Below are 13,079 nucleotides of genomic sequence, written 5' to 3' on the forward strand. Positions count from 1 at the left end.
CTACGTAAAGCCTGACTGTGAAACTAGTCATACAGGAACAGGAAACCCAGAGTGAGGGTCTGCCTCAGGACATTTAGTTACAGGGAAGACCAGAAGCACCAGGTTATAACCCAGCTTCACAGACAGCTTTCTGTAGGTGTTAACACACATCCTTTCCTCTCCTCCTGGTCTCTTGACAGGCTTTCTGAATAACTCTAATTTTAAAACCTTTCTTCCCAATTAATCAGAGCACATTTCTTTTGTGGTGATTAAGTCATTGCTTCCATCTTATCCCAAGATTAGACAAAATGACTGTTTGACCCATTTTTAAGTGGTGTGTTTAGGATATCATATTTTTAAAGTAAGCTAAAAATTAAAGATGGCAAAGGCCTTTGTCCCTAAAGCTGATCTCTAAAGACTCAAAATAGTTTACAGACATTAATTCACTGCCACAACAAAGCTGGCATTATCTTCCCCATTTTGCTCATGGAGAAACTGAAATAAGAAAATTATAGCCTGACTTTGACACACACAGATTTGCTCTGTTAACCTTGCTATGGGAGCTGGTGGAGGGGAGGTTGAAGGTGAGGTGATCGGTTGTGGTCTAGACCAGTTTTCAAACTAACTTCCTCAAACAGATCTTAATACCCCAGAGATTAAAAGGTGGCTAGATGTGCCTGACCCTCTTTGACTAGAGGAGTTCAGCTTCATATAGATTTCATCGGCTTTCCAGATTCGGATTTTGTGAAAGATTTCCTTTAACAAAAGGAATCAGTGCCTAAAAACTAAAAATCTGATACAACCACTGGCCTGAATATATTTAGGGCATGCCACCTTTAGAAAGTAAACATTTAGAAATAGTCAACAGCTTTTCTAAAATCCTAACGCAATCGTTAGTAGCAAACCTTGGCAGCTTCTGTGTGCCCAGCACCGTGCTAAGCACATTACAGATGTTAGCTTATTTCATCATGATAAGCTATCATTTTACTGAAGAGGAAACTGAGGCTTAGAGAGGTTAAGTAACTTGTCCAGGACCACCGAGCTAGTAAGATGTGAAACCAAGATTAACCCAAGCAGCCTGATCTCCAAACCCACACTGTTAACCATTCTGCTACCCTGACTCTAAACCAATTAATGACTTTAATTCAGTCTTGAAGTCTCTGTCAGAGAAAGAGAGAGATTTAACAACTTGCTAGTCATATTCCTTACAAAAGCTACAGAACAGACAAAAGCCAAAAGCAATATGTTACATAATAAAGAATTTGGTTGGTTCTATTCCCTGGTTCCTAGAAGGAAGCTTCTAAATCCTTAGAATTTCCAGAGTGACATGAGTGTCTTTGTTATTCATGGTGGGCCCTGAAGGTTTATGCTAATGAGGTGACTTCTGACCCCTATAATAGCTTAAGCTAATGAGATTAGGCAGGATGGGGGCTGGTCATGCCAGAAAGACCAATCATGTGATTAGAGAATTGAGGCTTTGAGCCATGTGATATCAGCCTGACCTCTAAGGAGGAGGGCTGGAGATTGTGTTCAATATTTGGGCCAAAACTTCAATCAGTCATGTCTATATAATGAAGCCCCAATAAAAACTCTGGACACAGATGTTTAGGTGAGCTCCTTGGTTGGTAGGGCACTAATCTCACCCATGAGGGCTCCATCCTCATGACCTAATCACTCCCAAAGGCCCTACCTCCAAATACCACCACATTGGAGATTAGATTTTAACATATGAACTTGAGGGGATATCAACATTCAGTCTTTAGCAGGGCTATTGCTTCCCCATCTATGTTTCATTGTCCCACTTAACCAGAGGATCTTGTTTTAACCCACCAGACCCAGAGCTCATTCAGTAAAATGATAAACCACTACACCTGCTTTAAGACCCTCACCACAGGGGAATTTTTGTTCATTGGCTTTGTGACTTTTCCTCCCTTGCATTTTTATTCTTTATTGCACCTCTGCTGTGTAACAACGTAAGATTTTGTTCCTCATTAAATTTTTTTAAAAAGAAAATGAAGAGTATCCAGGTATATCTAACATTCTTTTGCACTGTTCTTCAGGCCTCTAACTGTCTTCAAGTCTGGACATAAGCTTTACAAACAACAAGAGCATTTATAAAATGAAAAGATAAAGCATAGATGAGATCCGTCTGTGATCTAGACTCTCAGAACTACAGGATTTCTGTTACTCTTATTTAAAAATAAAAGAAACAACTAAGAAGCAAGTTTGGGAGCTATAAAAGGACTCAGAGATTATCTAGTTCAAAACCTTCATTTTATAAGTGAAGTAATTAAGGCCCAGAAAGGTTGAAGTGAAATATCTTCCCCTAAATTACAAACTAGGGAATCTAATGACAGACTTTTCTTTGCATATATTTTATTGTTAGAAGTCAAATACACTAAAATTCCTTTTTTCCAAAGCAGAAAATCTGAACCATCAACATAAAAGCTTATCCACACGTAGTTAGAAAATGTCATCAATAGTTGAATGACCTTATGACTATGACGTGACTTAATGCAGGAATCCTCCAGGTTCTAGGAAGGAAGGGTCTCAGTTCATTTCCAAGGAAGCGACTGTCTTTCTAGGAGAGTATGGGAGTGATCGTTAGCCCTGAATTATCTTCGTAGATCCACACAAAGTTTCTGTGACTTTTTTCTGAATTATTCTCAGTTCTTCAGTTATAAAATTGGACGACATAAAACATGGCTTGTTTTAAATAGTAGATGCATTTCTGAAAGAGAAATTCAGTCATATTTTAATCCAGTAAGGGACTTTGCTATTTAAAGAAAGCCTAACGTGAACACTTTTGTGAAAAAAAAAATCTTTTTTAATATAAATAATCTCTCCACAATTTTTATGTTATGTAAATTCAGATTTCTTTAGGTAGAAGTTTTTTTTTTAATAAGATTTCCCTGTATTACATATCTTCAGTTATTCTGGGATAGTGTGAGAAAAAGACAGATGAATGTGGCAAAATGTTTAAATATTCTCAGAAAAAGAGTCTCCTGACTTAGGTAGAGCAGCCAAAACCACAAAAGCTTTATTTCTTTTATCCTGAAATAGCAAGGGTGTTTTTCAAGATCCAGTCAGAAAATACAGCAGCAAATAGCCTGCAAAATGTTTAATACATGATCAAGTGCAACTCACAGTTTCACTCAAATACCTAATGTATATTCCAGTAGACTATGAGAGAAAAGCATCAATCAGCATTCAAGCTACCTCATCCTTTCTCAAGGTGAAAGAACTAAAACAACTGTATTATCTGTATGACAATCACTCCTGTTTTATTTGGAGCTGCGTTCCACTCTGACCATCAGAGAAGCAATGACATAGTTTTACTGCTGCTCTTATTAAATATTATTACTGTGGTGCAAGCTTGACGATCGAGAGAGGAGAAAAAGGAGGCAGCTTCATTGCCCAGAGGAGATCCAGTAATCAGATGGTCCGCAGCCTGAAGAGAACATCAATCTTCTGAATTCAATTCTGACTATACACTTTAGCAGCAACTCTGTGGTCTTGGTATAAAATGTTAACAGCATTAAGGCAACTGCTAACCTAAAAGGTGTATATTTTGAAAAGAAAAAAAGGGAGGGCTAGATGGAGAATAGTGTTAAGAATACTGAGATTTTTTTTTTAATACTGAGGAAAATTCATTGAACTGGCCATTGGACTTTTCTATGGCAGTCTAGCAGTCAACCTGCCCCTTTTCTTGTTTGTTTGTTTGTTTTGAATAGGATCTAGCTCTGTAGCCCAGGCTGAACGGCAGTGGCACAAGCACAGCTTACTGTGGCCTCGAACTCCCATGCTCAAGCAATCTTTCCACTTTCCCAAGTCTCCGGGACCACAGGCACGCACTAATACACCTGACTAATTTTTTTTTTTTTTTTTTTTTGAAGACCGGTCTCACTCTGTTGCGCAGGCTGGTCTTAAGCTCCTGGACTCAAGTGAGCCAGGAGTTCCGCCTCAGCTTCCCAAAGTGCTGGGATTACAGATGTGAGCCACCACATCCAGCCTGGTTTTGAGGAACACAAACCCCCCTGGGCATACAGGCTTCCCACAGGCTCCCACAGAGGAAGCCAAAGAGTCGTGATCCGTCCTGTTCTCATGCCCTGATAGGCGAGGTTGACACATATCGACACCTGCCTATCAGATGTTCTCACTCATCTGAATTTGCAGAAGGTGAAGCAAAGACAAAGCCTTTAATGCATTCATGGCATCGGCATGACCACAGCAGTTGTGTGGCCAGATTCTTGTGTTTCTTGACTCTCTGGTTCATGTTCATTTTCTAGACACGATCTCCCAGCCTCCACTATACCGGCTTCAGAGTCAGAGTTGATCTCGTTACTTGCAACCTAAAGTATCGTACCTGATACCCATATGTATGAGATGTCCATGAATGTGAGAGGCCCAGAACAGGGAACATCCTGTGGGAATAAAGTATGTTCCCCAAAGGCTCATTGTCATTCAAGGTTCTTATTTTATATCTTATAAAATAGGAGAAAGGCATACAGAAAATGAATATTCTTTCTCTTATACGTTTACTATTGCCACTGTATGTCTGAGGTATTTTTCTACTGGTTTCAACTGGAGTAAGTCCCATAGAGTAACTAGGGAGGTGGAATGATTGGTACCAGGGCAGAATTCTTTTAGAACTACAGTCCTACAAATGAGCACAAGAGATACCTTTTAAGGCTGAAGGAGGAACATAGTAAGAAATCTAACAGGTGATGCAAAGGCTTGAAACTAGAAGAAAAGCAGGCTTTTGCTGATGATGGCAGGAAGCTGGACTGGGGTGAAGAGTTTCCCAGGATGAATTCTTCAACTATTGGGACTCCGGAACCTCAAGAGAAAGCAAGCTCAGCCACTCCTTATGCCAATGAGTAAAGAGGCAAAGCATCACTCAGACTGCAAGTAGACCAGATAGCCCATATTCCAGAGAGGAGTCATGGAACCACAGTGAGAAATGCCTTGCACATTAAGGAAGACTTGCCCAGGAACCAGAGTGACCGTAGAGATGGAAGAGGGCCTAAGCAGGGCCAAAGGAGGTAATCATGGGGCTCATATCTAGAATTAGAAGCTCAGAAATAAGTCCCAGCAAGGCTAACAGAAACTAATAGTCTACCTTTCTTCAAATAATCAATCTGTGCTCTGATAATGCATCTCTAGCTATGTTGCACATTTTCTTCATTTGCATGTATATGGGTGTTTGGGGACTGGTGTTGATTGTTTTTCCCTTTGTTTTCTTCTAAAACGTTCCCTTTGTTGAATTAAGAAGGAACCTCTGGGAGAAATACTGTACACAATTTGACCTCCAAATAAACAAAGACTAAGAAGTCTTCCTAAGAGAGATTAAGGAAACCCTGATCATCAGTAATTGCTGACTCTCCAAGCCAGAGAACACAGGTGTGCATACACACACACGCACAGACACACACGTGCACACCCACAAACCACGAGTTCTAGGGCCAGATCAATACTTACTGAAGCAAAATTGGGCTCATGAAAATTGAACTCACAGAAAACCTGAAACATTACCACCAATCCCTAGTGAGCAAAAACTGTCAGTGCCCATGGCTCTTCAAGGACCTGCCGTCAAGTGGTCCATCTTTAAGAACCAGAGAGTAAGTTTGACTCAGCAAGACCACAGACTATTTAGTAAAGTCCTCAGCTGGGGCCATGGACTATCCTGGAACATAGGTCCTGGAATCAGCCAGACTAGATTATGACACGCTGCTGGGTGACCTTGGTGAGTCACTTAAACCTGGTGTTGCCATATACGGGTGGTAACACCCACTTTGTAAGGCTGTTTTGAGATCAAATGAGATATTGTCTGTAAAGCCTTTTGCACAGTACTTGGTATATAGTAACTGTTCATAAAAATAAGAAAACCATAAATAAGAATGTAGGTAAATGAAAATAATGAATGAAGCCATTTACTAGGCAAGTCTGGATTTCAGTGAGGTTCAGAAAAGATTTCACTTACACTGCTAATCTAATTCCACCAGGAAAACAGCTGGGAAGATGAACTAGGATGGACACACTTTCTAAATATACTTATTTGCAGTTTTTATTTTGAAGAAGCAGAAGTAGCAGCTGCCAGCAACCCCACAACAAGCCAGGCGGTTGACAAGTATTGGTGGAGCCTGCAGAAGGCTCCTGTCGGGGGAACAGTGACTCTCCAAGCCAGTTTCATGTGGGAAATCAGGAGGACAGATTTTTCTTATGCGATTTTCTCATTCATTCTGGCTTCTGCTTGGCGAGAAAGAGTACATAAGCTGTTTGTCTCAGATGAATGCTCCACTAGATAAAACACCAAAAGGGGCTTGGGGAAACATAATAAAGTAAGAATTGCCATACTGGCTTAGACCAACTGTCTGACAATAGTACCAAGAGGCATTTTGTAGGAAATAGTTGCAACTTCCTTCATAATCAAGGCCTCACAAGCTTAGAAACCACTCCTAAATGTCCTTAAGTTCCTAGTAAGGTCCAATCAACCACAGTTTTACTTAAACTTTCCTTGAGTTCTTTTATACTAGCAATTGCAGCTAATACTGTTTGGGGCCATGAGTTTCTTTCTTTAACCGACTTCTATTTTCATGTTTTGTTCCTCTTGACTACAACCCAGACTGACTATAGTACAACCCGAAGCAAGTCCCCGAAGTTGGTTCTGCCTTAATATTTCCACGTATAAAATGGAAAAATGGCATCTCCTTAGTAACGTCACAAATAAAAGAAAAAGATGCCTGGATCTACATTTTTCTCTGCCTTGGGCTCTACAAAGAAAGAAAGAGGCTTAAATCTGAACACTTGAGTTCCATTTTCTGTGCTAATTCATATAGATCACACAATAATAAAACAATGGAATAACGGAAGAGCTAAATGCAGGAGGAGAGATGAATAGCGACAGTCTTGGGATCATGTTGAATTGTAGGCCACTGAAGTAGCAAAAATGGGTGTCCCCATCCACAAGCAAAAGGTATGAGAACCAGATTGCTCACTTGGATTAAAATACTGCACAATCTATGTGACTTCCACCAAATGGTCACTTACACTTTAAATAAAAGCATTTAGTGAGAGTAAGAATAAAAACAGCGTTTTTCTTCCTTTTGAGTTAGAGAAAACCTAAAAATAAGTAGTGCTGTATTATCAAAGGAGGGAAAATGAATAACAGGGTGTGTACATATCTAAACCACCCAGATGACATGGAAATTTGTCAAGAAGTTTTTATTGTTATATATCAAATTAGTTCTAGAGATGGGTTACTTTAATCACTGTTTTATGTGAGATAAGAATGATAATTACAGTGAAGATGTGAAGAGGAGATTCGATATTTTCTATTCAGGAGGAACTATGGAAAGGACAATTATGAAGAAGTTATATGCTAAGCAGGACAGAATGAGAAACTAGATGACATAATGGTCTCTCTCTTTATCCCTTATTAAAGGTAAAAGAAATTTTTAATAAAGTAACATAGTCACTCCCAGAAAGCTATAATGAGTCCAGTGTGAAACATATGTAACTAAGTCATCTTAGTTCCTTTTGTATTGAATTTTAGAATTTACTGAGAAAATAATGATTAAAAGTAAGTGTCATCTAAATAACTTATTATAATCTTATAATGCTCACATTTATTGACTGTGTAAAAAGGCAAAATTTTGCTGCAAGAAGAACATATATTACAGCTAAGGTTGATCTATTTGTTACAATGCTGAAAAATGTTTTTAATTAAGTGATATTACTATGAGTACAAACAATTCTTTGGGGCTGCTTTCTCTTATAAAGAGGTTTTAAATATTAAATGAAGGAAAATGCAAATTACCTTAGTTTGTCCATCTTAAAGATGAAAGTTATATGACCTTGTAGCAAAAGAATACAGTGCAAGTTAATTAGGTAATTAGATCATTGTCATATCCAGTGTTACGAAAGACAAAGTTTGCCTATGGCCCTGGCCCAAGCCAACTTTTTTCCATTTTTTTTTTTTAATTTTAGATTTCTCTCTTTCTCTCTCTTCTTTTTTTTCTTTCCCTACTTCATTAAAGTATAATTGACAAATAAAAATTGTATGTATTCAAGGCACACAACACCATGTTTTGATATATGTATACATTGTACCACAATCAAGCTAATTAGCATATTCAGCACCCCACATACTTACTATTCTTTGTAGTGAGAATGTTTAAGATCTACTCCCTTAGCAATTTTCAAGTATACAATGCATATTAACTGTAGTCACCGTGTTCTACACTAGTCTCCAGAAATCATTCATTTTCTAGCTGCTGAACCTTCTCACCTTTTGACTAACATCTTCCTATTTCCACCCCGGCCCCTCAGCCCCTGGCAATGTCCATTCTATTCTCTGCTTCTGTGAGGTTGATTTTTTGAGATGTCACATATGAGTGAGATCACTCAGTGTTTGTCTTTCTGTGCCTGGCTTATTTCATGTAGCGTAATGTCCCCCAGATTCATCCATGTTGTTACGAATGACAGAACTTTCTTCTTTTTAAGGCTTAGTCATATTCCAGTTTGTACAATATCACATTTTCTTTATCCATTCATCCACTGATGGACATTTAGGGTGATCGCATATCTTGGCTATTGTGAATCATGCTGCAATGAACACTGGAGTGCGGATACCTCTTCAACATACTGATGTCATTTCCTTCAGGTATGGACCCAGCAGAGGAATTGCTGGATCACACAGCAGTTCTATTTTTAATTTTTTGAGGAAAGTCCATACTGTTTCCTACAGCGGCCGCACCTTTTACATCCCCACCAACAGTGTGCAGGGGCTCCCTTTTCTCCACAACCTCATCAACATTCGTCTCTTGTCTTTTTTCACGACATGCCTGTTAGAATGGCTATGATCAAAAACTTAAGGCAGGCTTTTTATCTGAAATACCAAGACATTCAAGACAACACAAGAGACTGTCACCAGATTGGGGTGAACAAATGAATGAATCATAATTCAAGGTCTGTGTTGGGGCCTGGCAAATCACTATTGTTTTGGCCTTGTCAAGACCGTTAACCCCTTTGAGACTCAGTATCCTAATCAGTGAAATGAGAGGGCTTGACCTTTAGAGATATTTCGAGCACTAAAATCCTATCACACACAATTTTTAATAGCTAAAAGAGGCAAACAAATCACTCTGCAACAGAGAAAGGTGCTGACTAGTTGTAGAGACTGGAACTATATCATGAGGTACACCAGAAAGGTCTAAGGTAGCAGTCCCCAACTTTTTGGCACCAGGGGCCAGTTTCATGGAAGACAATTTTTCCACAGGAAAGAGGTAAGGGGTATGGTGGGTTTGAGATGATTCAAGCACATTACATTTACTGTGCACTTTTTTTCAACTCACTTGCCACTATAAAGCCTGCCACCAAATGCGGCTTGTCATTTGCCCCACATCGATAGGGTTTTGATATGAGTCTGCAAGCAATTGATTTATTGTGGCCTCTGGGCAGTCAACCCTCTCTGCTAATGTTTATCTGTATTGGCAGCCACTCCCCAGCGCTAGCATCACCACCTCGGCCCCACCTCAGATCATCAGGCATTAGATTCTCATAAGGAGCACACAACCTAGTTCACAATAGGGTTCATGTTCCTATGAGAATCTAATGCCACCGCTGATCTGACAGGAGGTGGCGCTCAGGCGGTAATGCAAGTGATGGCAAGCGGCTGTAAACACGGATGAAGCTTTGCTCGCTCACCCGCCACTCACCTCCTGCTGTGCTGCCCAGTTCCTAACAAGCCACTGACCAGTACCAGTCCACGGCCCAGAGGTTCGGGGACCCCTGGTCTAAGAAAAGGCCAAGTGTTCTAGAAGTCCTCCCACCTCCCTCCACTAAACTGTCTTCCCCAGGCCCTGGAAAATCTTTAGAGACAATTCCCTAGATCCCCCGGTAAACCAGGTCTCTATGCGTAATTCCTTATCAATTCCTTCTTGACTACCTTGACTTCCTTTTCAATCTGTTCTTGACAATAACTGAGTTGACTGTTTGGTTTAGAATTCTCATAGTGCCTTCTCCTTTCTTCACTCACACAAACACCATATTACTCTCATTCTTCCATTCATTGTTGATTCATTCCTTCACTAGTCTAGCACCTACTATGGGCAGCTGTCTTTGCTAGGCCTTGATCTTCTCTGACTAAAATGCTGTGTACTGTGAAGCCAGTGTGTTGGTTTACAGTGGCCAGCAGCAGCATCTCTGGAGTTAGACCAAATGTGCTCAAATCCCAGCTTTCCCATTTGCTGTATTATCTTGAGCAAATGTCTTAACTTCTCTGTGTCTCAGTTTTCTCATTTGTAAAACGTAATTCATAGCAGTAACTATTTCGAAGACTTTTTTGGAGAGTCAAATAATTAAATCTTTGTTAAGTGCCTAGAACGGCACCTGATAAGACACAATAAGCACTTGTTAAAGTTAGTTCTTCTGATTATCTCCAAGAATCTGAATCAGTCTAAGATCAGCAGCTCCAAGGCTGAGTTGCTGGTGGCATTTGACACAGTGCCGACTATTTAAAACATGATATTTCATGGCTGTGGAGTTGTTTGTCCACTTCAAATGGCCACTGGGGAATAGATTTGAGGAGCGTTTGTCACTGACAAGAATTAGTGAAGCAGGCAGAGTTGCTATCTCAGAGAGCTCGGGGCAATGACAGCCACTTTGTCCAAATCTGAGCAGCAGCAAAAGAATGCCAACAGCCCAAAGAAAAGGATCAGACTGGGAACTATTGCCAGGCAATCCCAGGATGACCTAAGGATGTCCTCTAGCTACCCTCGTTGAAGGTACAGAAGTCTGTTGGCATATTTATTATAACAGAAGCACTTTCTATGCCTACAGATTGACAGTAACAGTAGTAATGGTAATAATTGGCATAGCAATGGTACAGTAGTAGTAATAGCAGCAGCAATGGTAGCAGTTGAAATAATGTGATGGTAGCAAAGGTAGTCAATGGCAGTAGTAAGAGTAATTGTGATCGTGGTAGTAATCCTGGCAGTGGCGATAATAACAGTGGCACTGGTAGCAGCAGGAGTAGTTGCAGGGTGGGTGCAGAGGAGTAACAGCTACACTTCTATAGCACCATCCAAAGCACTCTGCATTTATTAACTCCATTCTCACAGCCACCCTAGGAATTAGGGAGTATTGCATTTTACAATGGCACTTGTAATATTTTGAGTTATTTCAGCTCTGATACCATACTTGGTTATGCTGATTCCAGCAGCAACTCATTAAGATTTTGGTCTTCTCATCTTACATCCTCCTGATCGCACTCACTCGACCCCCTTCTCACTTATGGCAGCTAAAGTAGCCCCACGGCCTCTCCATCCTTGTTGTTTCTGGCAGGAAAGACACTCATTATACAGTGTGAAATTGTGTGCTTTCTTTCAAGAGAAGTGTCACACTTGGCAAGAAAGAGTGGGGAAAAGTGCTGCCCACTGATGGTGAGTACTTTATAAAGTGGCTGGCTGGCATGGGTAGAAGAGAAAAGACGGAAAGGAGACAGTGTCCCTCACCTCTGTCATGACTGAGGCAGAGTCAATACACATCCCCAGTGCCACTGGAGGCCTGTCTCAACTTCCTGTCATCACCTGCTCATGTCCCTGCTTTCACACATGACTTGTCCTTTCCCATCAATGAATTAAGTATATAGAAAACCCATTTCAGGTTGTAGTCAAGAGTCAGATATGCTTGTGTGCAAATGCCAGCTGCACCACTAATTGCATGGCTTTCTCAGACTCAGTTTCCTCCTCTGTAAAATGAAGGTAATTATTTCATATAACTGTTTTAGAAAATGAGAGAGAAGGAACATCCACACCCCTACCCAGCACTTGGCACACACAACCTCAATAACTATTACCCATTACTATTACTGTTGTTACTGCCACTGTATTTTTCCTTCAAGCCACTAAACCCATAATTGTTATTAATACATATCCAAACAGTTCTTGAAAAAAATCCTCTAAAATTGTGTTACCCAAATAACTCAAAAAATAAAATTTTAGGTTTGCAGTGCAGCACCCCCCCGACTCCTCAAAGATGCTGTAGGAGTTTTCTGTGGCTGCTATAACAAATTACCACAAACGTAGTGGATTAAAATATCACAAACTTACGATCTTGCAGCTACAAGTCAGAAGTCTAAGATGGGCTGTCAAGAAACTCTAGAGGAGAAGATGTAACCTTACCCTTTCCAGCTTTGGATGAAGAACATGTTCCATTGCCCTTCCCACATTCCTTGGCTCATGGCCCCACGTCATTGCAATCCCTGCCCATCATCACGTCTCCTTCTCTGACTCTCATGTCTCCCTCTCTCCCTTACATCTTTGTGATTACACTGGGCCCACCCAGATAACCCAGGAGAATTTTCCCCTCTTAATATTCTTAACTTATATATCTGCAAAGTCCTTTCTACCATATTAGATAACATATCCACAGGTTCCACGAGTTAGGATGTGGACATCTTTGGAGGACCATTATTCTATCTACCACAGAAGCCATGAAGAAATAGCCATAGAAAAGACTGAGTTGTCTCCATAGAGTTCCCCATTCCTTATTCAGTGTTCATACAGTCACTGCTGATCTTCCAGCCTCCCCTGATTCTCTCTGTTTCCTGACATCTCTGAGGCTCAGTGTCCACATGTGTCATACAGTAATGGCCACACTGCATCTAGAGGGCTGTTTGGGGAATAACCAATGTACTTGAGTTGTAAAATCCTTAGCAAATTTTAGAATAAAATGCCACATAAAAATGAACGAATAATAATTTAACTGTCTCACAAGTAAATTAATACACTCAAACTGCTCTAAGATCTTTGGATAAAAGGCATTCTTCAGATGCCAAGTGTACGTTGGTGTTTTGCCTTTGTGCTCATTTCCAGCCATCTATCAAAAGCACACTTTAGTTCATTTTTCCTTTTTCAGATAAACTATCTAATTTTCTGCCCCTGTGGCTTTCCTGAATGTCTCCTCCCCCAGGCCTTCCAGTGGGAGAAATGTAACTTATTTTCTTCTCTGGGTTTTCTGTGGGTGGGTAGCTATGTCCTCTTTGACTAGTCTTTTTCTTTCCCTTTGTTCTCAAACTACAGCTTTTGCTGCCTCTG

The sequence above is a fragment of the Nomascus leucogenys genome, chromosome 9 (assembly GCF_006542625.1).
Source record: "Nomascus leucogenys isolate Asia chromosome 9, Asia_NLE_v1, whole genome shotgun sequence".
In the NCBI taxonomy this organism is placed as follows: domain Eukaryota; kingdom Metazoa; phylum Chordata; class Mammalia; order Primates; family Hylobatidae; genus Nomascus; species Nomascus leucogenys.